The sequence below is a fragment of the Telmatherina bonti genome (assembly GCF_933228915.1).
Source record: "Telmatherina bonti genome assembly, chromosome: 2".
Classification (NCBI taxonomy): Eukaryota; Metazoa; Chordata; class Actinopteri; order Atheriniformes; family Telmatherinidae; genus Telmatherina; species Telmatherina bonti.
In genome coordinates, this window is record NC_136620.1 from 26,876,526 (window position 1) to 26,903,401 (window position 26,876).

General features: G+C 35.8%; 1 protein-coding gene across 1 annotated transcript in view; it reads left to right on the forward strand.

Moving 5' to 3' along the window:
- tp53i11b (tumor protein p53 inducible protein 11b) overlaps window positions 1-26,876 on the forward strand; it is a gene marked incomplete at its 3' end in the record, with an annotated part of 43,886 nt that overhangs the window by 8,447 nt on the left and 8,563 nt on the right. The window lies entirely within an intron of this gene.

The following is a 26,876-nucleotide window of genomic DNA, read 5'->3' on the forward strand; positions in this document are numbered from 1 at the left end:
ATCAACTAAATTATGTTTTTCACTTCAAGATTGTCAAATTTAACATAATATAGTTCTGTTTGTTATTTTCTTGACATAAATTTGATAGAAAAACGGCAACTTCTCTCCTGATGAGATACCTGCTTTATCAAACGTGAACATCCGCCATTCTGTGCCGGCATTGATTTGCTACTGGCTTAAGTTGATTGCCTCATTTGTTTCTGTGTAAACTCCTCTGAGCCTGCATGGCATTTGCAATGCTTGGTGAAAACCTGATTAGCAGGCTGCCGAGGGTGAAGCCAAGTTTACAAAGGGAGCAACTTTGCACATCTGCAGATGAGTTAAAAATACAGTTTTAGTGCAGCTTCACAGGAGTATAAAGAGCAAGTATTGCATACTAAAAAATACATGCACAAATGAGCCAGCTGAAGATAAAAGCAAACCTACATTGAAATTACTATTGTAGATAAATAAAAGTATATTTAATTTTCATTAAAATAGAAGTTGTCTTACTATTTCATAACAAGAATCACACAGACAAGACTGGGCATTCAGCTTAGACATAGCTTGTACATTTTATTACTCTACAATTCTTGTTTTTTGAGCTATATTTTGGGATACTTTTGCTGGAACCCTGATGGTTTCAAACTGTGAGCTGTACTACCACATTTTTTTCCTTGTTTTCATAGTTGTATATCTCTGATTTTTGGAATTTAATAATGGTCTTGACAGATGACTGAAATATTAGGACAAAACTAAGATGACTTACAGATGTTATTTTTCTTTCTGCTTGTGTGTTACATCAGGAAGTAGGGTTGTTATTGTGCTCACCTTCCTCAAAGTCATAAAAGTGTTTTTTTTTTTTTTTTTTTTAGTAGAATGAATCTTCCACAATTTATCACAAGTAAAAATTGTATTCTGGGTTCTTCCTAATCCAATACAGAGCCTGTCTTTACGACTCCCCACACAGACCTGAATGCCTTGGTTTTTGTAACAGCAGAAATGAGTTGTTATCTTCCGTGAGTTTTAGCTGCAATTGCAATGGCTCCTTGGACAAATACTACCAGTACTGTCCCACAAAAAGAAAACAAAAAAAAAAAACATGAAGCATGCAAAGATAGAGAAAATCACAGCAAGCCATTTCTTTGATTTTTGTCCTAATTATGCATTAGTAAAATAAGGATATGTATTAAAGCAGAGCATGGGCCTTGAAATGGCTTGGATTGCCACAAGTTAACAATGTAATCAGTTAATTTGCATCACTAAATCAGCTTTCTTCCATTTTTCTGACAAAGATTACAGAAAATATGGGAATGTAAAAAGTTTTATTGGGAATTTTAAATTGTTGGATTCAAATAGATGAATTGTGACACATCAACACAGCAATCAAAGTAGATGTTTTATCACAGGAACAATTTAATTTTGAGACACATGCAAACACAAATTCAACACACTTTTTTCACACAGTAATTTCCATCAATTTAAAAATAGGAAAGGGTATTCTTTTTTTTTTTTTGTAGGGGATGAGAGGGTATTCATACATAAAATGTTTATATAGCCTTTTTATAAGCCTTTTTATTTTCTTTTTATTAGATTTTTTTTCTGTTTTTTGTTAATTCATGTTGTGTTAAAAATAAAAAATGGACATATTTAGCTTCAGGCCTTAGCACATTGCTGGTGCTGTGGGCTGTTCTGCAAAATATTCCCACAATTAAAATGACTGACTGCTTTTCCCCCTTGCACTTTAGAAAGGCTTGAAGTCTTCTATGGGGCTGATGATAATATCCCTACATATAGGGCTGACACATGCTTTCTGAATAGTTGGAGTTGTTGGGGGGGTCTTCTGTTAGAAGCTTTGGACCTAACAAAATACTCTGATTGAACAAAGAAGGTATTTATGCCTGTCTGCTTTCTTGTAACGTGGGTTGTGTCCACTACCTCAGGAGGGCTGTAGGCCATTTTCCATTTCCTCTGCAAGTCCGTGATATTTCCAAGAACAGATGAAAGAAGTTTATAGAGGAAATTACAGATTCTGTTGTCCAATTCATTGCTGTCACCAATCGCGTAACTCCTTTCTTCTCTCTTATTAAGCTAAAGTCACTGATACTATCTGGAAGTATGCTGACATGAACACAACCTTTGCAGAGTCTCAAGTGTATTGTCTACAGACAGTCGGAAGTAAGGTTGAGTTGTAATATGTGTTGGTCCTGATATTAATTTTTTTCTGATGCAGCAAACCTTTTATTGTTTGCACTCTGTCTGCATAGGAGCAGGCAGGGCAAACGAACAACAGTGTGAATTGTTTGTGATGGTGTTTTAAGTATAAGCTAGTTCATGTGCATTCCACCATTTGTGGAAGGAGTTTATACTTGCTTAAAGGGGTTGTAATACAAGCAATTTTTCTTTTATTTCTGCATTTTCAACTTGTGAGTGTGTGTGGGCATGTTAGCACGTGTGTAGGTTATTGTATGGTGTAATGTAAACCTCATGCACATAGTTAAATTGTGAAATTTGTAATAGTCCAAATATTAATATACTGTGCATTGGCTTTGCAGCAATTATAGTACTGTATGTCTCCTTTCACAGTTGCCAACTTCCAGCTTAACTTCCAACTTCAAGATGCATTCAAGTTAGAAGAAGTTTACAAATCATTCACACTATAACTAACAAAAAACTTAAAGCAGCCTTGATTAGCCTTGATGCAGAAAAGGCCTTCGATCGAGTAAATTGGGATTTTTTATATCAAACATTAGAAAAATTTGGCCTTACAACTCAATCTATTCAGTGTATAAAAGCAATTTATACTGAGCCCACTGCTAGAATAAAAATGAATGGGTCACTTACAGAAAGATTCAAACTCGGTAGAGGATGTAGACAAGGATGTGGACTAAGTCCCACCCTCTTTGCCTTATACATCGAACCGCTGGCTCAGGCAATACGACAGAAAGATGATTTAAAGGGCATTATAATTAACCATAGAGAACAAAAGATTGGACTATTCGCAGACGACGTGTTGTTATATCTTGAGGATATCAACACATCTTTACCTAAACTAATGAACCTTCTAGAAATGTATAACACCCATGCAGGATACAAGCTGAATATATCTAAAACCCAAATATTAATTTTCAACCACTCACCCTCAAATGACATCATTCTTAAATATAATATAAAGTGGAACGCCAACAAAATTAAATATCTAGGTGTATACCTGTCTAAAGATCCACTACTTTTATATGACTTTAACTACAAACCAATTGATCAAAGTATTAGAACGGATATTCAAAGATGGTCCACCTATCCACTCGACTTAAGCAATAGAATAAACGTGGTGAAAATGAGCATTCTCCCCAGGCTTCTTTACTTGTTCCTATCCCTCCCGATAAACATACCACCTAAACAATTTACAGAATGGGATAAGTTGATATCAAAATTTATTTGGGATGGTAAGAGGGCCAGGGTTAAGTACGCAACACTACAGTTGCCAAAGGATAGAGGGGGCATGAATCTCCCTAACCTGAAAATGTACTTTTATGCAGCACAACTGAGGTATTTGTGCTGCTGGTGCGATCCTGGCTATCTAGCAAAATGGAAAGAGATTGAGGCATGCATTCCGGGACATAACATCCAAACAATTATAGGTGAAGATTTTATACCAATTAATTTGAAAGATATACTAAGTCCAATTACACAATTCACCTTAGAAATTTGGTTTAGTGTGCTAAGACAATTAAAATTGAAAAAGGAAAGAAAAATATTTAAATGGATAGCATACGACAAGGATTTTAAACCAGGAATGTATGACTCAACCTTCAGGTATTGGCACTATAAGGGTGTTACAGCGTTTTGTATTTTGATTAATAATGGTGAGATGAGGAGTTTTCAATATTTGAAGGACAAATTTGGTCTCGATAATCAGGATTTATTTCGATATTTACAACTAAGAGAATATTATAACAAAGAAATTAAAGTAAAAGGAAGTGTATCTCATGTAGTTTTAGAGACAATATGCGATGCGTACCAACAAAAAACACGTAAAATTATATCTAAGCTTTATTTGAGCTTAATGTCCTGTCAAAAACGTACAACTCTGTATATCAAGGAAAAATGGGAGAAGGAATCACTTACTACAATTTCTGATGAGGTATGGCATAAAATCTGTGAGCTATCTCAGTCTTCTACAAATTCTTTAAAATGGAGAGAGTTTAATTGGAAAAACTTTATTCGGTTCTTTATTACGCCATCTATTAAAAGTAAACAATTATCCTGTCAGCAAATGTGTTGGAGGCAGTGTGGCACTATAGGTGCTAATCATACTCATATCTTCTGGGATTGTTCACAGATTAAATTGTTTTGGACATCTGTTCACGTAACCTTGTGCGAGATGTTAAAATACCCCATTCCTTTGACATTCATTACATTGTATCTTGGCTATCTTTCTGATGTTGTAAATAAGGATGACCAGTATTTAGTAAAAATATTATTGACAGCCGCAAGAAAAGCAATAACACGGCGATGGCTAAAACCTGAACCGCCCAGCCATACTCAGTGGATGGAGGTCGTTCAGGAGATTTTCACCATGGAGAAAATGACTTATGTCTTGAGACTTAAAGAGGGTGAATTTCATGAAAAATGGGACAAATGGATTGCCTACAAAATTTCAAAGAACACACTTTAAAAAGAAAAAAAGAGGGGGAGAGAAGGAGAAGGAGAAAAAGAAAAGAGAAAGGAAGGGAAGGGGAAGGACAAAGGGAAGAAAAAAAAGGGAGAAAGGGAAGAAAGAAAATGGGAAAAGAAGGGAAGGAGAAGGGAAAAAGGGAAAAAGAGAAAAGAAGAAAAAGGGAGAAAAAGGGGAAGGAAGGAAGGAAAGAAAAGAGGGGAAGAAAAGAAAGGGAAGGAAAAGGGAGAAGGGAAAAGGGGAAAAAAAGAGGAAAAGAAGGAGAAGGGAAGAAAAAAGGAAGAAAAATGTATGGGTGCCGACTCGATTTATTGCGATTCTTCGTATATACCTGTATATTCGAATACTGGTTGCTGTCTTTTCCTTTTTTTTTTTTTTTTTTTTTCTTTCTTTTTTTTTGTTGCTCTCACTTTGTGTGTTTGTTCTTCTTTTAATGTTGTGTTATTTTACACAATGTAAATCTATGCATCGAAGGGGCACTGGTTTGCCTTCTGTATATGTTTATATTTTATTTCTAAAAAAATTAATAAAGACTTAAGTGGAAAAAAAAAAAAAAAGATGCATTCAAGATCAGATGTTAAACACTGTCTGGTAATATGTCTGTTCAAGTTACTTCAGAAACTAGCGGAGAATGAATGGGCAGTCAGTGACAGGAGCATATTCTTGCATAAATCTCAAATCTCTTGAAGAATGAGGCAACTCTGTTCATTCAGGCCCACCTGTGTCGCCAGGAGGGCAATACAGGATCCGGTTAACACTTAATTGTATTGCACTCCTGTTTGGGTAAATAAATGATTTTTTTTCTTTAGTTCTGTTGCGATAAAATTTTTTCCAACATAACTCTACTATTTCTTTATTAAAAAATATTTGACCTATAGAGGGCATATCATGAAAATTCCAATATCTTTTTTTTTTATGCAAGAGAAAAAAAAAAAACCCTTGCTATGTAAATTTATATTCTAATACTTGCCTTGCTATGAAATTGACAAGATAGAAAGTGACTCAGATGTGAGAAAAAATAAACAAAAAAACAAACTGAGGTCTACAACCCCCATTTAAATTAAGTAGGGACATTGTGTGAAATGTAAATAATTAAAAAAAAAATTTTTTTTAACCTATTTGCAATTGAATACACTAAAAAATATGTTTGGTCAAACTGATCATTTTATCTGTTTTTCCTTATGTTTTAGTGTTGGGTGAAATTATATATTTCATTATAGGTGAAAAACGATTTGCAAGTCTTTATCTTTTATTTTTTATATACATTTTAGACAACATCCCAAGAAGGCTGCATGATTATGACCAAAATAATAATCACGATTATATTGACGAATATTGTAATCATGATTATTCATCATGATCATTCACTGAGTCTGGAAAAACATATATCTTTATTGCACTACTTGTAAACAACCTACCTGGCAACTCTGTCTGTCTGTATGTATGTATTCAGTGCAGGCAACGCCCCTTTGTTAAAATAATTACACGAAGGGATCTCATGTTTCTTATCCAGTGTTTTGATGCAGCACTATTTTCTATTCTCGACATGACTTGATCTCATCAGTCTAAAGCTTGTTACATCCTCCACGAGAAGCTTTGTCTTTGCGGCGGTGTCTGCTTTTTGTGCAATGAAGCTGGCTATTTAATATTTAACTGGCAACGTCTTCCACTGCAGGGTGGGTTGTGCACAGGGCAGGGTTCGTTTATTTTAATGCCACATCTTGTAAAAATGTTTGTATTTTTTTACCACCTCGATCAGCTGTTTAATCAAAACAATCTGTTTTACCAGCAACAGGAAAAATGCGGAAACGGCATCTTACCGCTTTATACTTTTCCGTGTTAACCATTCCCACCTCATATGTCCAACCAATCCAACGATACTTAACTAGCTGCTGGTAAAAGGTGTGCATGCTTGGTATTTAGGCGACTTAATTTAGCATTAACCTCCCGTTTGCCCCCTGGTGGTTGGCAGAATACTGGTTGAGAACCTAAGTGATCAGAGATGCAAGCAGCAGAGCTCGCGTTTTGAATGTAAATGTCGTTGACAATCAGATTTATATATTTTTGACCACCAAAATGATGATCACGATCAAAATCTGATTAATTGTGCAGTCCTAATCCCAACTTGATTGGAATCGGGCTTGTAGACTCAGATGAAACGATAAATGAGACCACAACAAATAATAGGCACAAAGGGGAAGGGTAGCCATGTATGGAACATTTTTTTTCTATGTGACAGAAAATGTAAAAAAGCTTTTAAATTTGACTGTTTTCAGGATCCTTCTGTCTCTTAAGCAATGACAGCCGAGACCAGGCTGGGTTGTATCACAGATGATGTCTCTGCTGCTTCTAAAATCAGGGTGAAGTAGCACATCAATGATAATTGCTTTCTGGTTTTTTTCCTCCAATATTTTTTTATTTGCTGTTGTTATTTTGCTGTTGTTATTTTATGTTGTTATTTTGCTGTTGTTATTTTATGTTGTTATTTTGCTGTTGTTGTTAAACGGATTTCTCATGCTTGCCAGCTGCCAAGTGATATAAACAATATCCATCACCGTTGCTTTTCACATATTTAACATATAAAAGTCATTTAGTAAAATTATCCTGAAATCAAAGAAATAGACTCATTACTGCCTATAAACTAAGTCAACAATGTTTTGACATCGGAAGCAGACAAATGTATCGCCATTATTTAGTGTTGGAGAAAAGTCATGGCTTTGTTAATCCAGTTCATTTCTTACGCAAATGACAAAAAAATCCTCTAAACTCACATGCGTTTGGCATTAGATCCATCAAACCTTTTGCTTTTCAGACTCTTGTTGTTTGAAAATAAAGAAAACTCACATGCACTGAACTCCCATAATTACCTGGCTCAAACAGAATGATCTTCAGATTTAAGCTAAATATGAAATGAGCTAAAATTTACTGCAGTTCATGGAAGACAGGTGAGAAATTAAAGTCTTGGGCCTATAACCTTGATGTGTATCCTTCCTGTACCCTTCCTCAGAATGGTCACAGAATGATAATTTAGTTAACATTCGATGCCATGCCTCATGTCAGTCTGTGTGGACTGCTTTCAGTTGTACAGCTGGAAAGTTTATAAAACATCTTGAATCAACAACAGCATCCTGATCATGTGATTATAACATAAAAAAAAACATGTGGGTCCAAAGCACTTAGTTGCAGTTCTACAAAGCTTTAAAATTGTTTATTCATTTTGATCAAATTAGTCACTAACACCAATATGCTACTTGTACATTTGTTTTCCGCATCATAGCAGTATTCACTCTGTCAAAAATGCTTAATAGGAAATGGAAATGACACAAAGTGCTGATTCAGTCATTGATGATGACTGAATTGGCATGATTTCCGGTTTCAAGTTGAAAGTACATATGTAAAATACACATTTACAGATCCCACACCTTTTTAGTTCTGATTCCTGTCATAGATAAAAGAATACCTCGACATCTAACAATCCACAATCATTCATCATGACTACATTTCAGACATATTCATACAAATGTACATATTGCATTGTTCTGGGGAGACCGGCTTGGGGCAGATTACTCTCAAGTGTAATGTGGCTTGAGATAGTGCAAGAAAACTCTCTCAGTAATAGTCCAACAGACTTGGTCTGATTGGGGACGCGGCTCAGTTGTAGAGGGGTGTGTCCATGCGGATCAAGATCAAGTTCACGCCGCATTGGTCAATTGAGCCAAACCATTAGAATAATATATCCTCATTCTCACCAAAGGTGGTGTGGCACTAGTATTTAGTAAAAGAGAGAAGACCCACGTGAAGAAGAAAACTCAGTTTATTCCACTTGTGAGCTAAACATGGAGAAAAAAATGATCACTGTTTTGTGGTTTTTATTTTGTCCTATGTAAGTATACAGCAGAAATTCACTGCAACAATGGACACAGTTTGAACAACAGATGAAGCAGAGGACTCATCTTTAGCGATCGCTATGTATTTACTAGAGCTGTGATGATATGTTTTTTTCCCGATTCGATTCCGATCTTTTGGGTGCCGATTCGATTTAAATTGCGATTCTAACAATTCTTTGATATTGCTGATTTTTGTAGATTAAAAACAAAATAAATGTATAAAACTTATTTATTTGCTCATCATTTTTCTTGATTTCAATTAGAAAAAACAACACAGTCGCCAGATCATCATTCTGCTGCTCTAATGCCCATGAAGACAAGTAAAAAGATCAATAAACACAATAAAAATGACAAAAATTTTATAATGGATTATTTTTATTTGTTTGAAAAAAAAATTGATTTTTTTTTCTAACAAAAAATCGATTTTAAAATTGTGAAGCAAAAAAATCCCAATTTTTTATTCTATTTTCCCACCCCTAATATTTACCCACTATGCAAAACTACGCCAAATGCAGGAAGTGACTTTTTGGTCCATTTTAAATGGTCTGAGACCAAGTCAGAATTTTTGACACATTCACATTTCCCCAAACGATACGGTCTCTCTGAGCAAACACACTAGGATTTGAATAAAAAAGGCTGATGTAAATGTGCCCTTATTGACTGCGATTCCCCAGTTGACCCTTAACACATGGTGACATGGCACATGTCAGTTTTTTAAGCAGTGAAAAATAAATTGCTTGATTATTTTGCAGTGTGAAATGAGAATGACCGCATACACCATTTGCATTTGGCAGCTCTGTTCATCCTTCTGAACCTCCACATTCTGAGTTATTCATTTAAATAGCTCTTAAGATAATAAAGGTTAATAATATTAGCCTTTGATGTTGTTGTAATTAATTCTTTGGTAACATTACATCTATACCAGATAGACTTATTGTTTAATTATTACTATAAAAATGTTTTAAACAGCTAATTATATAATTTTTTTTAACCATCTCTCATTTTTAAATGTACAAGTGTGAATATGTGTTTGTTACTGCTGTAGTATTAGAGTGTGAACTCTTGTCAAATTATTTAAATGCAGGTACTCTTGTTATGTATATGTGGTCACGCACCATGTGAACCCATCTTACCTTATCTTAAAACGTGCAGCAGCAGCACTTAAAGTGGTCATGCTTGGGCTTGTTGGGCTTGTTCTTAGCTTAATGCTCAGAGGCTGACCTGGCCTCTCTTGCAGACTGGATGCTGTTGCTTCCTTAATTTGAACTTTTCCAGCAATAAAAGTGCAAATCTGCCTTTATTTGTGTGCATCCATTATCACCACTGTGCCTGGAATTACAAACTTCTCTCCCAGGTTAAGGAGTAGAAAGGATAAAACATGTGCACAAGTCCATCAGATAATCTTAAAGTAAGGTGGCATGTGCTTAGCTCCTAAATGTGTTCCATTGTCAACATAGCTGCCTAGCAACCAAAAAAACATTTCTGCAAGCAAGATAAAGTAAGAAAGGTAGGATTAAGTTGAAGGCCTGATATTGTTGTGTGGAGACTCATGAGACTGTGGTCAGTACTGTTAACTTTTTCTCATTTACTTTACAACAGATACTCATTGGATTACATTAATCTAATAAAGTTGGGACAAACTTTGGCCTTTGAAGGTTCAGCATTATCCATTCAGATAGCACGGGGTGACACTACAGATACACCCAACAGACTGTTATCAGCCAATAAACATTCTAAGTAATTTGATCTGTGGAATCTATATTAGACGATAGGAAAGCCAGTCAGTTTTTTTTCATCATTAAAGAAAAGTTCTGGAGAGAAAAGGGTGAGCTTGTCTTACAGCTCACTGATATTATGTAATTATAGAAGTACATTGTAGAACTAATTCTAATGTTAAAACTTTAAACTTGCTTGCTTGTTGCATAATCAGCTCCTTAACTTTCACTTCTTCATACCTTTCTTTAATTGCAATGACAATTTACACTCTAATTTATTGGTTAATTGATTTTAAGTGAAGATAGTTGGATGTAGCTTTAAATTTCTTAAGGGTACACGTCAGGTAAACCAAAAAAGAGCTCAATTTTCAGCTTCACGGAATAAAATTTGGCAAAAACAAGTAGTTTTCTTTTTTGTTTCCTCAATTTATCAAAATGCTTAAAGTGTGTGGTAAAGTTTAACTTAATCCTGCTTTTTGTTTTGTATTATGGAAAATCTGCTGTAAAACCAAAAAATAATGGTTTAAGTTTAGTCATAAAGCTGTTTTTATTCACTGCACACTTGAAGATTGTGACTATATGAAATCCCTGTAGGTGCATTACACTATACACTCAAATTAATGAGTCAGTGTGCAGAACTTAATAGAGCCATTGAATTTGGATCTGGTGTGTCTGTGCATGGAGACATTGAAAACCTGCAACGCTGCAGCCCTCGTGAGACCAACCTGAGTAGCCCTGATATACAGTATAACGTTGTACATTACCTTTAGAGCTGGTGTGTGTAGTCCAGAAGAGTTATGTTTATTTTACACAGTCCGGTCCTCGAGATCTACTGTTTTTATGCGCAACCCTTCTCCAACACACCTGAATCAAATATATGGCTTGTTAGCAGGCCTCTGCGGAGCTGAATGACATGCAGAAGAGGAATTCAGCTTTTTCACTCAGCTGTGCTGCAATGGGGTTGCATCTAAAGGTTGCAGTATGGTAGATCTCGAGGACTTGACTTGTGCACCCCTTGACTCCTCAGCTGGCTGAAATTTATCATTCATAATCCCCAAATGATAATTTGAAGTAAAGACTTTGCTTATTTAGAAAATTTTAATTTTCAGCTTTTTTTTTCTTTCTTTCAATTAATTTGTTTGTAAATTATACATATTCCCTTGCATGTATCGTTTCCATTAGCATTGAAGTATAATGCATATCTACATTGATAAGCATAGATAAATGCACTTGAACAGTATGGAATCTTTAATTATTTAATAAAGATATTTAAATATCTTTGTCTTTATAATTAAAGATTTTTATAATACAATTATAATTTGGCATATATATTTGGCAAAAAAAAAAAAAAAAAATATATATATATATATATATATATATATATATATATATATATATATATATATATTAAATGTATGTGTATGTATGCGTTATTCCCACAGTTTACAATTCAAAGAATCAATGTTCCACGGTGAGACACGGATAATTTTCTAGGTTTTGTGGGTTCACAGCACAGTGTCATGCCTGGTTTACCTTTTTTGGTATTTTACCTTTTCATACCCCCATTTTTTAGTTTTTCAGCACAATGTTAACAGTATTAAGGAGGATGAACACTGTAAACAGAAAAGCTAGAAGACCACATTCATTTTAGAAACTGACTTTTATTTTGTCCTGTTTTTTCTCAGAGTTCTCGGTAAAGGAAAAAAAAAGACACACTTGGTCTCATAGGGTTGGATATATGCAAGTTAATTTTTTAATGATTTTATCTCAAGCCAAATTTGCAGCTGCTTTGAAACTCCAGAGTTTATATGTGTAAATCATGTCTTGTCATCTTGTGCCAGAAAATTCAAGTTTATAAAGCTGCAGAAAAGAATTTGAATGGTTGTAAAAAATTTCTGCACTTGTGCAAAAAACTTATTTTGCAAACATCCTGTCCACAGATGTGAAGCACAAAACTCTGTGCAAGACCCTGAAGTTGCTGTTGGCAATTTTGTCCCTGCCTTTACAGTTCTGTCCGATTGGATGGTGACTAATCAAACTGTCCAATCACAGAACAGACGGCTTCCTCTCCTTCCACATTGCTGCCTGGTCTTAACCCTAGCACACTAACTTGGCATGAGTTGTTAGTGCAAATCAATGAAACATGGGTAGCATTTGTTTTTCTTTTGCATTTTTTTTTAGGAAACTCTATTTTAGGAAATAGAGTTTTGAGATAAATTTTTCCTTTCGGTGAAGGAAAAAATTCTTGTCTATAACTACTTTTACGTGTTTCTGACTTCTTCCCAAGTCCATTTAGTTCCATTAAGGTTGTATCGGAAATAATGATTTTGAGACTAATGGTCACAAGGACTGGGCAACATGACCAAAATCTCATATCCCGATATAGCTGATTTTATATCCCCATTACGATATACATAACGATATGAAAAGTTATATGTAATTTAGTGTCAATCATTGGTTATTTGTCAGATGAGCTTGGCAACGGCAGCAATAATCTCCTTCCATCTGCGGGAACTATGACCGTATGGCGTTTCACAGGTAAATACCTGTTGCAGCGTTTGCATCTAGAGTTTATTATTTGCGCTTTCGTCACCACATGATGCTGCTTTTGCTTGTTGCGTTTCCTCTTTGACTTTATTTTTCATTCTGTATTCTTTACAAAATGCAGGAAAGGAAGGGAAAAAAGGAAGCGCTCTGCCCAAAATGTCCATGACCAAACTGTGAGTCGGAAATAAAGATTTTGTTGTCTTAATTACGTGAAATTGAATGATCAGAGTTAAATTCATCTATATTGTCCAATTAATTATTATTGTATAATCTCACAAATTTATACATCAATAGTCTTTAATTTTCTGTCAGTATTCCTTGGCTTTTGCTGCGGCAACAGTGTTGCTTTTGACCAAGATGATGTGTTTGAATTCTTCATGTTTTGAAGGTAATTGTCTGCTCCTCCATGGTAAAGTAGTCGCTCTGCAGGGTTTCTCTAAGTTTCTGATTTACAACAAACATTGCTTTTTTGTCAGCGTGCACTCATTAAGATTGGGAAACCCTGAGCTGAATTACTGAGTTGATAACCAGCTTGGTTATGCTGCTTATCAGGATCGCAAAGAGATATCCCCAACACATTTATCCAGTTTCCTAGTACAGGTCTCTGGACTCACAAGTCACTTATCACAACACACACCTTATTACTCTTTAATACCATTATTTCACATTTGTTGTTATTGTTACAGTGTGTTGTATCTCTTGTCCTTAATGTCCTGTGTTGTCCCAAAACAATAGAGATGTGCAGATGTGTTTCTAGAAATCATTTTTTGTGAACATAGTTTGCTCTCTTCAAATTCTGGATAAATGTTTGCCAAAGATAAAGAAACCTATATGATAACATGCTTAAGAAATACTTCTGACTTTCCCTTGGCCACAACTCATTTAAAATACACTAAGGCAAAATGGAAAACTGTTTGGTTAGAATTAAAATTTTATTTTGAAACGATTAAAACTTTATTTAATGGATCATTATGTTATCAGTGTCAGCCTAAACACCTACATGCCAAGTAGTAAGGGGCTGCATTTGTGTCTACAAGACATTGTCAATTCTGAATGGTATATACAGGTTTTAGAGCTACAGATGCTCCATCAGAAACTACTTTTTCATGGAAGGTCTTGCATATTTCAACAATTTAAACCCCAAAAACCTTATGCCCTATTTATTAAAACAGCATGGCTTTATTTAGAAAAGGTTTGGCTACTGAACTCCTTCAGTAATTTCTGAAAAGTGGAAGAAAATTATTTTTATCTACAAGTCACAGTAGTGGGTGTCAAAAGATAAAGATTGGTTGAATAAATTGTGAAGCATCTTTTTGGTTCTGTCAACTTTTTTCTGGAGCCAAAAGTTCAGCATTATGTTATCAAGTATGAAGTAATCCTGTGTTCCTATTTTTTTTTTCTCTCTCTCTATGAAATAGACTGATTATTCCTGTCCAATTAATGCTCACAATTCTCACAGCACACAGCAAGATGCAATCACAAATGGCGCACATTCTCATAATAGTAATGATTCTTGTGAGATTCTTTCAAACTAAATCTTGCAGCACTCTAAAAGGCTGTGGACTAAAAGCAAATGCTTTAAGCTAAGTGGTAAATTACTATGCCATTGCAAAGAAGGAAACTTGTCTTTATCTGCAGAGTGGATTAATACAACCCCTCTTACTGTGATGTTTGTAAAGCATTTACAAATGCAAAAAGATCTTCTACATTGCACTAGCAGTCTGAAAAGGAAAATAATTGGGTGTGTAAATTTTTTTGTCCTGTAATAACCATTTGTTGTGCGTCATTAAAGTCCGCTTCATTAGATAATTTAATTAGTCCTGACTAACTGTTGCCTGGACAACAGGCATTCTCCATTTGGTATTTCATGCTACCTGTGGCCCCACAACACCACCAGGACCTTCAGTTCATAATGCATTCAGTATCTGGCAGTTTTTCACAAAATCATTGTCAACATGTGAATGTATGGTTCATACATAATTATTGTTTGACTGTTTCTCAGTAGAGTAGAAATGGCCAAGAGGCCTTATTGTGTCTTTGTTGGCATGCAGTTAAATGAGGGAGCTCAGTTAATTTTTTTTTCTGTTTTTGCTGGATTCCTGCTGAGCTCTGACGGTTTTGCACCTTAAAAGAACTCATTCACCTCCCAGCTGTGCATACACACAGAGTGTCAGCTTTGCTTTACCTCACCACATCTGTGTTACTTCTGCATAGGCTTCACAGTGAGCCTGCTGTGTCAAGATGGTTCCAGAGATAGAAATGCCAAACAACGCCTGGCAGGCCTCTTTGACTTCATACTATTCGAGCCTCTCCTTCTCAACCCCTTGGGCTCATTGTAATGGATGGTAAAAATAAACTACCTTTCTACCTCTAATTTTACCAAATGAAACCACAAACCAATATTTTTTGTTGCCAGTGTGTTGTTGCTATCCTAGATTTTTAACACTAATATAGCATATATGAAATAAAAAAACAAACAAAAAAAAACCCACTGTTCATGTGAAGTTTCTTTACAAATTTTTAATAGGAGTCTGAGTGACTACCAAGGACCAGTATATAACACCTTGAACTTGTGCCTCTTCAGGCAGTTCATTGTGGGTTTTGACTTGTGTTTTAGATTACTGGAGAACAAAGAGGCTTTTTTTTAGATTTCTTTTAGAGATAGTGTGATTTTTATTTTTACTAGTATTAAAAACCATTTTTATCTCAATCAGTAAAATGTTCAGTGTGTCTGGTCGCAGCACAAGTCCACAGCATGATCAGTCCTCCCCCAGGCTTAACAGGCTTTTTGTGAAATCATGGGCTTTTTGTTTTTCTTAACATGACTTTTGGTCATTGTGGGAAATAATCTCATTTTAACTTTGCCAGGACACTAAAATTGTCTTAAAGACCAATATTTTTTTTTCTTAATTTCTTAAATTAACTTAAAAAAAAGGGAAATATTTATTTTGGCTGCCCAGTAATATGGTGCAGTGCTGCTCCTCAGCTTAATTGTCTCAAAGGTCACATGCAGATTTGATTTGCCTCCCTTGGGATCCAATGAGCACTTCTAATTACTTCACTTAAAAGTATTCTTGGTCTTCAAGAACCCAACTTGACCTCCACTGCTCCTCCTAAATGTCATTTATTAATTACATTGCAGACTTAGGCTACCTCTAAGTGCTTTGCTAGTCTCTCATAGCCTTTTCTGTTTTGTGGGCATCAATTATTTTGATTTTCATCCTGCCATTCAGCTGCTTGGAGGAGACTGTGACAGCTGAGGTTTTGAGGATTCAGATTATTCATGAGGTTTTGGAATTTGCATCACCTAGCTGTATTGACGACTGTGACCAAGTCAGTCCAACAGTCAAAAGATTCTTATGAGACCGTAGCAAAAATGATCGTTGACCTCGAATCTGTTGAGTTGCTAAAATTAGTCAAGCAACTTTTCTTATGAAGATTTATTCATCTTAGAACCAGCTAACAAGCTTACTGCTACCAAGAACAGTAATTTTAAACCAGTGGTCAGTTTTGCATGACATTAACTGTAGATGAAAAGAGCGAATTAGTCATGACAAGCATACAATTTTATTAGAAATTTCCTGAAAATGTTTCCTGCAATTTACTATTATTGTAGTTTTGTAGATTTAATGGGGTGCCTTGCAACAAATTTGCCCCTTTGACATTTTCTAGTGTTTTGTTAAGAATACCTTTGTGTACAAGTACAATAAAAAATAGGAGGAAGCGATCCTTTAAAGATTTATGATTAAAAAACATAAAAGACAAAAAAAAAAAAAACATTGTAATGTCCCACAACTTCTGAACAAAATAGATTGTGTTTGTGAACAGCAATCTTTAAGTCTGACTGCAGATTCTCAATTGGTTTGAGGCTTCTGGGCTTTGATTCGACCATTTTCGTAGTGTATGTTTCCAATCAAACCATTTAAGTATTTGCTTTAACAGTATGCTTGGGGATGAACCTTTTTCTAAATCAAATCACTTACAGACTGGTAGGTTTTGCTCAGGAATGTCCTTGTATTTAGCACCATCTATATATCCCTCCACTTGTTACAGTTGCCAAGCATGATGCTGCCACCACTATGTTTCAGTGTGGGTATTGTGTTCTTGGGATGATGAGTGTTGGACGTGCACCAGACGTAGCATTTCCTTGATAGATGTATAAATTTGACCCTCATCTCACCAAAACACCTTCCTCCTTAAATACTGGGTGTCTCCCACAGGCCTATGCAATCTTAAAACATGCCTTTGTATTTTTAGCAGAGTGTAACAGTCCTATGAATAGACATTTGAGACTCTGCTCTGGCACTCTGCAGCTCCTGAATGGTTACCTTTGATCTCTGTCATGCCTCTCATATTAATGCCTTCCTTGTTGGGTTTGTGAGTTTTGGTGGGCAGCCCTTTGACAGGTTTTTTTTTGTAGTGCCACATTTTTCCCCATTTGATTCTGATGGATTTAATGGTGGCCCTGGGAATCATTAAAGATTTAGAGATATTATTTTATAACCCATACCTAATTTGTACTTATCAACAAACTTTGCCCCTGAATTGTTTGGAGATTTTCTTGGCCTTCGTGGTTGTATTTGGTTAATAGTGCCTCTTGCTTAGATGTTGCAGCCTCAGGACCTTTGAGAAAATGGTAACGAGACTTGTATGCATTTAGTGCTTTTCCAATCATATTGACCACTTAAGCGCTTTACAATACATGGCACACTCACATACACATTCATTTTTTTACCCTAATCATGTACTATTCACTGGTTCATGCATTCATTATTCTACTGGCTCCTTATTGTTATTACCTCTACCAAGGTGGCGTTGGTTTGTTTGTCTGTTTTTATATTAGCAACACAACTCAAAAAGATGTAGATGGATTTTGATTACACTTTTGGGAAATCTAAAAACTTGAATAAAGAAAAGTGATTAGATATTTGGCGGTGATCTGGATCAGCACCTGGATCCAGGAATTTTTAAAAATAATTTCTTACTATGGGGATATGGGGACAGTTTTGCCATTAAAGCTTTCAACTCAAAAATAGTGGCCACAATTATTGCCAAAAGAATAAATTACAATAACTTGGTGGAGGTCTGCACCCTATGCATCTAGTTAAAGGAAAAAAACTCAATATTGCTAAAAACATTACAAAGAAGATTTTTTCTGCTTATTGTTGTAAGCTATTCATGGACTGCTTGAAATGCAATTATCCAGAGTTGAGGACTGACCACACTGAGTATGACACCAAGCTGGGCAATAACACTCTGACTTTAGTGATTCACCACGATCTCATCAGTGACTTAAGAAAATTTTAAAGATTTGTATCAGACAGAGCTTAGCTGTGATTCTAATATTTAATTTTCCAACACCACAACACAATAACAATGCTAAAAACTTCATCCAGTAATATCTCATCACAGCAATGGTTACAACTGGAACACTAAGCTTTGGATGCAATTTTCGCTTCATTCAGAATACCCTTACATAATTGTTGTGGACTTACCCAGTCAACAACACAGCAAATTCCCTTGCTAGAATGTGATGTAATAATGGAAGATTAGGCAGGGAAACTCAAATTCTCAGCAATTCTTACAGCCTGTTCATTCCTTGGTAAATGCCCACAGATGATCCAATAGTATTTTCTTTTATGCTCATCGCAGATGCACACGATGACGTAGAAATTCTTTCTTAGATTATCTGCTTAAACAAATCTTCTCTGTGTTATATAACTTTCACACTATGCATTGATAGCCTGCTTTAACCCAAGGCATGACTCTCCTATATTTTTCAATGTACACTATTTGTTTATTTTTTTTGTTTGTTTTTATCCCACCTCTTTGTCACTGCTGAACATATATATAAATTAGACAAAGCAGTACATTAGGATCAGAATATTTCACACAGGGAAACCATTGCTTTTGGTGAGTTGAAGGAGTCATAGTTTCAGCACCCCAGGAAAGCTGTATAAATCTACAAAATCAATTCTTCCATTAACACTAGATGATACTGTTTGTGCCATGTCTCAGTAAAGTAAATATGTTGGCAACGGGAGTTATAGGTAGAATTTTATATAAGAGTATTTGTGTGTCTAGTTGCCCTTGCCAATCAGTAGTAATGATCGTGGCGATTGTCTTCCCCTTAATGTTTAACCTTCTTCGCCCCCATGATGAGCAGTCAGTAAAAGCAAGAAAGTTTATGTAAAATTAATCTTCTAGAAGCAGTAACATTGTTTCAAAGATTTAGTTAAAAAAAATAACAATAATTTACAAGAATAATTCTGTTACATGCTCTACTTGGTAAAATAATCAAAAAACGTTTTCTTTCTTCACAGACTTTTTAAGTCTTGACTGGTTGCTGCCCTTTTATGGTGTAGCTTGAAACTAAAATAAAGAAGCATTACACAACTTTATCCCAGGTGTTTTCAAAAGTATAAAATCTTACTGATGATGGCTCTTACTTCAATGATGGTTCCATTAGTGACACATGACTAGTCATCAAAATATTGCCATTTTCTTGACCCAATAACACAGGATGAAAACAAATGCCGGGAGGGTTGAATTCAAGAGAGAGAGAAAGTTATAAAAGAGAGCACATATTAGTCCATTCACTGTGGGGGGATTAGTGTATGGAGTGCAGTGTGTTGTAATGCTTTTTTACTTTGTTTACTTCATTTAAAGGCAACTGAATGTGTACTTTTTCTTTCATACAGAGTACAGCCCTTAACAAACCACAGGCACATCATTTTGTATAATCAGCCAACTTGCCTGTTAGTACTAAACGAACAAAGTCTATCTAAATAAAGGTATGACTGCAAGTTGAGATTAGTGCATATTACCTGAGGGCAGACCTGGCAGTCGCTTTTGTGTAAAGTCACAAGATTAGTAGCTCAGTACATTTAGGTGGAAGAAAAAGCTGTTAAATTACTAAAAAATCACAAACATCATTGACAAACTGGAACATTACTTAACACTGGGTCACTAAATTCTCACAGCAAGTCATAGTTCAGTGCTGTTTTTGAGCTGTTCTTTTTTTAAGATCATTTTATGTGACTAACAAACCAAAAACAAAAGGTATTCTGAAGTTTACAATTTAGGGCGGATTCACATCAACCTTTATGATTTGAATGATGATTTGAATCCTAGTTAAACTCTGTTTGCTTGGAAAATCCATTTTGTTTATTGAAATGTTTGAGCCAAACAAATTCAGATCAAAGAAGCAGACTTGGTCCGCCTACACACACAGGTCTCAGTCTGTTTCAAGCTGACCAAAGAAAGGAAGCAGACTACAAAAAAGAGTCACCTCCTATATTTGGTGTAACATTGCATTGTGGGTAAATACATTACAATACAATACAGTAAGTGCAACACAGCTATTGCGTTGAGTCCTCTGGTTCGTCTGCTGGTCATACTGCGCCCATTGTAGCAGTGTATTTCTGCAGTATACAAACCCTGCAGTACACAAAATAAAAAATAAACCCAAAACAGCGACAGTTTCACCATGTTTAAATTGCAAGTGGGCAGTGGCAGAAAATTTGGTTTTTGGAGAGACTTGTTTTGTCTCCACTTTTTGCTGTGGGAGCACATGAGGATCAAGCTGCTGCTTGAAAGTACTGCAAAATCACAACTGACAATTAGTTTGTCGACCTATCTTTGGTAATCCTGTGATGTAAACATCTTTCTGCACATGGCAGACAGGAGGACCATTCTGCTTAAATGTTAGTGCATGTACACAGCACATCTGGATGGGTTACTTCTCGTTTAAACAGCTGCACTGAAATCTTAAATTGGGATGACTTCAAACTGAATGGGGTGAAAGTCTTCCTGCTATTTTATCTTGTTCATTAAATGTGCACAGTGGCTAGCACTGCAGCCTCACAACAAGAAGGTTGCTAGTTCAAGCCTCGTCCTTTTTGTGTGGAGTTTGCATGTTCTCATGTATGCATGAGTTCTCTCCAGGTGCTGCTGCTTCCTCCCACCATCCAAAGGCATGCATTTTTAATTAATCACTCTAAATGAATCCTGGCAACCTGTCCAGGATGTACCCCACCTCTCCCTTGATAATTGCTTCCCCATAATCCTTAATTGGACTAAATGGTATAGATCAATGAATTAAATTAAATGCTCTGTAGGGAAATGGCACATTTTATTTAGTCAATATGCACGTTGTACTTGGTGCCTCCTGTAAATAAAGTATATATGTTTACACATGTAACCACAAATTCCATTTTTGAAAAAGGGGAAATGTTTATAAACATAATGAGGAAAATGTATAAAAATTACTATTTTTAAATCTATAGCCACCACATATCTGCTTTTTGTTTTTCCTAGAATATCATAAAAAAAAAGTCTGTCACCCTGAAAAGATCCCACTCCTGCAGCATATTTCAGTGAGTGCTGATGACCTATAGTAAATGCAGTCTGCAGTTTCTAATAGGACATCAAGAAACAGATGTCAGTAAGACTTGGTCATCTTTATTGATTCAGCTGTAAGGGATGAGGGCAGGGAGTGTTTACAAAAATTACTTCCAGCCATGTTATACTGCAGTTGGTTTCATTTGTCACCCTATGTCTACTTAAATCCCTGATAGGCTCCTATTTCAGACCAGCAAAGAGACATGGCTTTTCTGAAGTACATGGCTCCTGCTAAAAAGACCCTAATCAATGACTGTTAAAACACATAAAAAATTTGCAGCTATAGTGACTACTTCTCACTATGGTTTTATTTTATTAACATTTCAAGCTATGCAAATTGTGGCCCATAGTGGATATGTTCTGCTGATGGTGCAACAACAGATACTGGCCTGATGTCAACTCATAGTACTCTTTAATCCCACTTCTGAGATGGGAAATAACTCAGAACTGGGAACCAGTGTTTAGTGTTTTCTTACATTTAATCAGAGGAATGTGAAAAATGATTTAAAAATGTAAATGTATCAAATTTGTTTATTACCATCTTTTGGTTTTGAACCATGGTTCCCCCCCACCCCCTATTCCTCCCCAGATGGACAGTTATTGAGCAGTGTTTCTAAGTAGCAAACCTCCTACCATGATTTTCATCTGACTTTTAGGTCCTGATATATCAGGATGAGCTATTTATATAAATTACAGCAGTGATCCATTTAACATTTGACATATTTCTCTTTGATTTTCAAATGCAGGAGAATCACAAAATAGGTCGCACCAGCTGTGAATGCTGGTATGTTGAGAAGTTGGATTTGCTTTACTTTAATGAGTAGTGTTACTAGTCTTTTAATGGTATTTGCAGCTTTAACCTGCTGGTTGTGCTAAAAAAAGAAGTTGGCAGATTAATGATCTTGATATTCAATGTGGATATCAAGAAAACATTTATAGTTCAAGATTGTCAAAGATGATGTTTTATTTTTTTTAATTCTTCCAAAACAAACTGAGATATTTGGTTATCACCTTTATGTTCCAGGTTACTATCCAGTCTTCCTTAGGTTGATGAGAGATTTTGCTTACTAAGAGTTAACAAATGATGATCTAAGATTAGACCGTAAGTCATTGTAAATGGATACAAGACATAAACAGGTTGTTGAGGACGAGCTGTTGTTGCTTGTTTCTAAGGTCTTAGAATAAGTGCTTTTTTTGGTCCTTTCACACATTCTCTAGTCGTGACACTATAAGGTGCTAATATGTCCCAAACACAATGGCGATGTGATTCAAAGTCTTTAAACTATCCGTGTTTTTTGTTCTTTATAGGAAAAGAGATGAAACAGGTGTTGATTCCTCTGCTTTATTTTGAGTAACACATTTGATCACAGTTGTTCCTCCACACCCACACACTACTTTGTTTCTATGATACACTTTTTTTTTTTTTTTTTTGCAGAACATCTTTTTAGTTGCTAACCAGAGATCTCTCGGGAAATCACACCTTTCCCACAATATCCTCTTCCTGCGTTGAGCAGCTGTTGATCACTACAGCACATGCTCTGCCACAAAACCTGCAGATGGAGCAGACAGAATGTAGTGTGTTTCTTTAGCCACTGTTGGTTATTAACTAAATATGTCCAAAGTACTCTGGGCCTGGCTCTTATGACACTTTTCACTTATCTTTTAAGTATCAAAAAGTGGGTCACATCATTAAAAATCAAGCTACTTTTCAGATCTTAAGAGTAAATCTCTATGAAAGTCTCTTTTACTGAGCAGAGTTTGCTATGCAGGGAAGTATGAGTCCACACTAGTGCACACAAACACATGAAAAACTTGTTCAATTTGTTCAAGAATGTCCCCTATGACAGTGAGAGGATGCAACTGGGTTAGTAGTGACACTACTTGTGGATGTCATTGTCAAAGGTGGTTTCGATCAGGAAAGGTGCTCTCACTTAAGAAGAAGCCGTTTATTCATTGGTTGTTGCTAGGCAACTGTATCAGCAATACTCTTCCAAGTCAAGGAGCACTGGTGTGGATATTCAAAAGAGGAAAGACATGTAAAGGTATGCTTGATCTTTCAGTGTATGCAATGAGTAGTGCATTATTTCCTTTATCAACAGATAGTGAAGGGGTATCAACAATATTGTTAAAGTTTTGCTTGAATTATGGGAAATTGGTGTGATCCATATGTCCTAGAAAATCTTTTGTTGTGATGAAATATAAATCCTTGCTTTGCATGTTTACATTTCTTTTTAAATAGAACATTGCTAGATACAATTTGGCATTTTGTCTTATGAACCGGTGAAGGGTTCAAAGGATGAGCAGGGTATTGTTTGCAGATGTTAAGCAAATAATTTGGATGCAATAATCACATTAAAGTACTTCATGTAATAAACAAAATTGACCGAACAGCCCTAAGTTTAAATGCAGTAAAATTAGTCCAGTTAGATATTTGCAATTAACATAATTGTCCAAAGGCCTGCTTTTATCTAATACTTTAACCCAAGGTACAAGTCTCAGTGGAGTGCTTAAGTATTTCAGAAGTTTTTGCTTCTATTTTTAGATAAATTAGGAAAGTGAATATGTATTTGGTGTATTTGGTGGAATGTAGCAGTTCTGGGGAAGTAAAAGAAAACAATTTCCTTTATTGTATTGCTATGGCTGATTTTCAAGTTTTCAATTCTCTTTGCATTAGATAGTTTATTGTTAAGTAAAGCTGCAACGATTTGATGACAGATTCATCGACGCAAAATTTCATTGTCAACGCGTCGCATTATAAACGCCTGCAACAGTTTTGCTCTAATAAAAGACTGCACCAGGTAACTTAACGCCATTTAACAACCATGGCTTTTCAGACAATCTGCCTCGCAGAGTTGGCATACCACGGCAGCATGACAGTCATTCATGAGCATCTGAAACGAAAGTATCCCGGAGCCATGGTTTCCAGCATTCCGGATGGCAAAGTTAGCATTACCAAGTAGTGATGTGCTGTTCTGACCTCTGCCAAAGAGGTTATGTTTTTACCAGTGTTTATCTGTTTCTTTGTGTTCAAGATACCTAAAAACGTTATGGATAGATTTTCATGAAATTTTCAGGAGTTTTTTGGAAATATGAAAACGAAGAAGTGATTTATTTTGGTGGTGATCTGGATCACCGTTTGGATTCAGGAAATTTTTTAAAGGATTCTGGCCCTTGTTTACCTTTTCAAGATGTATATAATCATCTCTGTGCAATTCTATGAAAACTAAGATGTTAAAATATTTATTTAGTTTTCCTTTTGAGGCTAATTCTGTATAGCTTGGATATGACACTATAGCTAAGTTTGAATGTTTCGAAATAAATTAGTAGTAAGCTGTTAAGCTTAAAATTAATATTTAACTGGTTTAGGAGTCTTTTTATTTTAACTTACTAAAGGACATTATGTTGTGACTGACTGGGAATTAGGGTGACAGTCATATGATGCAAACATACTGGAGTCTGTAAAAAGAGCTGGGTCAACTGGAAGCACAGATGGTATGCATGACCAAAATAATCAACTAATCAAAAAAATTTACAGATTGGTCAGCTATTACAATAATTGTTAGTTGCAGCCCTATTGTTAAGCAAGTTGCCATTCTTGCATCTCATCTAAGATTTGGTGTGCCCCCTGACTGGATAGACATTTCAGAATAAAACTACAATGGTTTGAAATCTTTTGTTTGAAATAAATTCCTGCTCTGTTTCTCGTCTGTAACTGTGGGCAGCCTTCTTGAAAGGTCACTTATGAGATTAAATGACTAATTGATCCCTAAAAGAAATAGGATACCCTTCCTTCTATGGCAATGTACCAAACACAGAAGTAGGGGATCGTTACCACAGGCCCTCCAAAGTGTATATGATAACAATCACACAAACTACTAATGTATCGGCATACAGTGAGAAATGTGGTGAGATTGAAAGACTTTTCAACGTGCATATGCTAAAATGAAGTGTAAGATAATAGCAAAGTTTTAGGGGGGTAATGACATATGTTATCTAAGTCTGGCTGCAATTTTTTCTTACTCTTTGCTGCTCTTGTATTTCTGATTTATCATTCAATTATTCACATTAGTGTAAAAAAAATGTATTGGATACATTTTCTTCCTGCTTTTCTTTCAATGTCTTTTGTCCGTAAGTGCACCCTGGCATTGTAATTTGTCCTTGTTGAGAAAATTTTCAGTGTTGGTTTGTATTAAGTAACTTGGTTTGCCTATCTCTTATCATGCGCTTTGAGCTGCTTCCTGTTAGTGCTGGCTATTTTTTCCCTTTCCTGAGGATAAAAACCTCTACTAAAGAAGCTGTCCTCATCCTTAGAAGATAAGCTCAATACTTTCCCTTGTTTTTCTTCATCAGAGAACCGCCCTGTGGAGTAGCCATCAATCTTTTTTGACTGTCCCCTTGTGTGCATGTGTGCACATGTTTGTATTTGCCTTTTAGTCTCTTGTTTAATTATGGTGTACATTATTGAGTTAGTGGTGATCTCTTAATTTGACTGTTATTTGTTCCCATTCAGTCTGCATGTGCTGTTCATTAATGCCCATCAATGAAGCTTCTCCAGTTCATCCAGCTATCATAGTTAACAAACTAGCGAACAAACATAGGAAATGTAATCAATTTCATATCAAGAGAGTGAGATTATTTAAATACATTATTTTTGGACCATATTGCTCATAAGACTCCCTTTCACCTCTCTCCCCCTTTTTTGTGCTTGTGAGTTTGGGCAACATTGTACCTTTAAATGCAGCTACATGTTTGCATTATGGGGAAAGCAGGAAAAAAAAAGGAAAAAAATAAATGCAGTACAGCTGATGGAATCATTGCTCAAATAAAGGCCACTGAGTAGTCATTTCAACCAAGGCACAAATTGTGTGCACAATCATCCTTGGGGAATATTGCTTTGTGGTGACCGCTGGCCTACATGAAAACCATCTTTCACCTCCTGCATTGAATGCAGTCAGTGGAACTGTGGATCAATATGGACGTTTAGGTCCTCAATCTAGTCCCATTTACACTTGTGTTACTTTGTGTGTCGCGATCAGATCCATTGATTCTAAGCAGGCATCTCTGTCTGTTGGCTGCTTGGCAGGCCAGGACGACATCTGGCTCTTGCTTTCAACCTGAGTTAAAGGGGTCATCACTCAGAAGTTGCACTTTTTCGAGTTAAAACGTGTTTATTGGCGTAGACCAAAAGTGTTGACTTCCCCGGAAGCCTTTCTTTTGAAGACGGTCGAGTTTTTCCATCTGGGCACTTTGTTTGCAGCAAAACTGTCCATAAGGCCGAAGTCTCGCAAACAGGTTTTTTAAAATTTGCTCCCGGGATGACGAAATCCCAGGGCGCTAATTGCATAAACCCACCCTTGTTCTAGGCCTAAACACACTCCTCTTCGACACCTAAAAACACCTGCTGGGCCTGCCTCAGTCACAGTTATCAACAAGCTTTGTGAAGATGTGGAAACTGCGGTTCCATATCCACTGCTCGATTGTTTGTTGCTTAAATCAACACCTAGAGCTGCAACTAACGACTATTTTGTTAGTTGACCAGTCATCGACTATTGAAACGATTAATTGACTTATCAGATGATACCAAGTAAACATTTTTTTACTCTAAACCAAGGGCAGGTACATTAGCAGCAGTAAAAAAAATAAAATAAAATTTAAAAAAAATAAAAA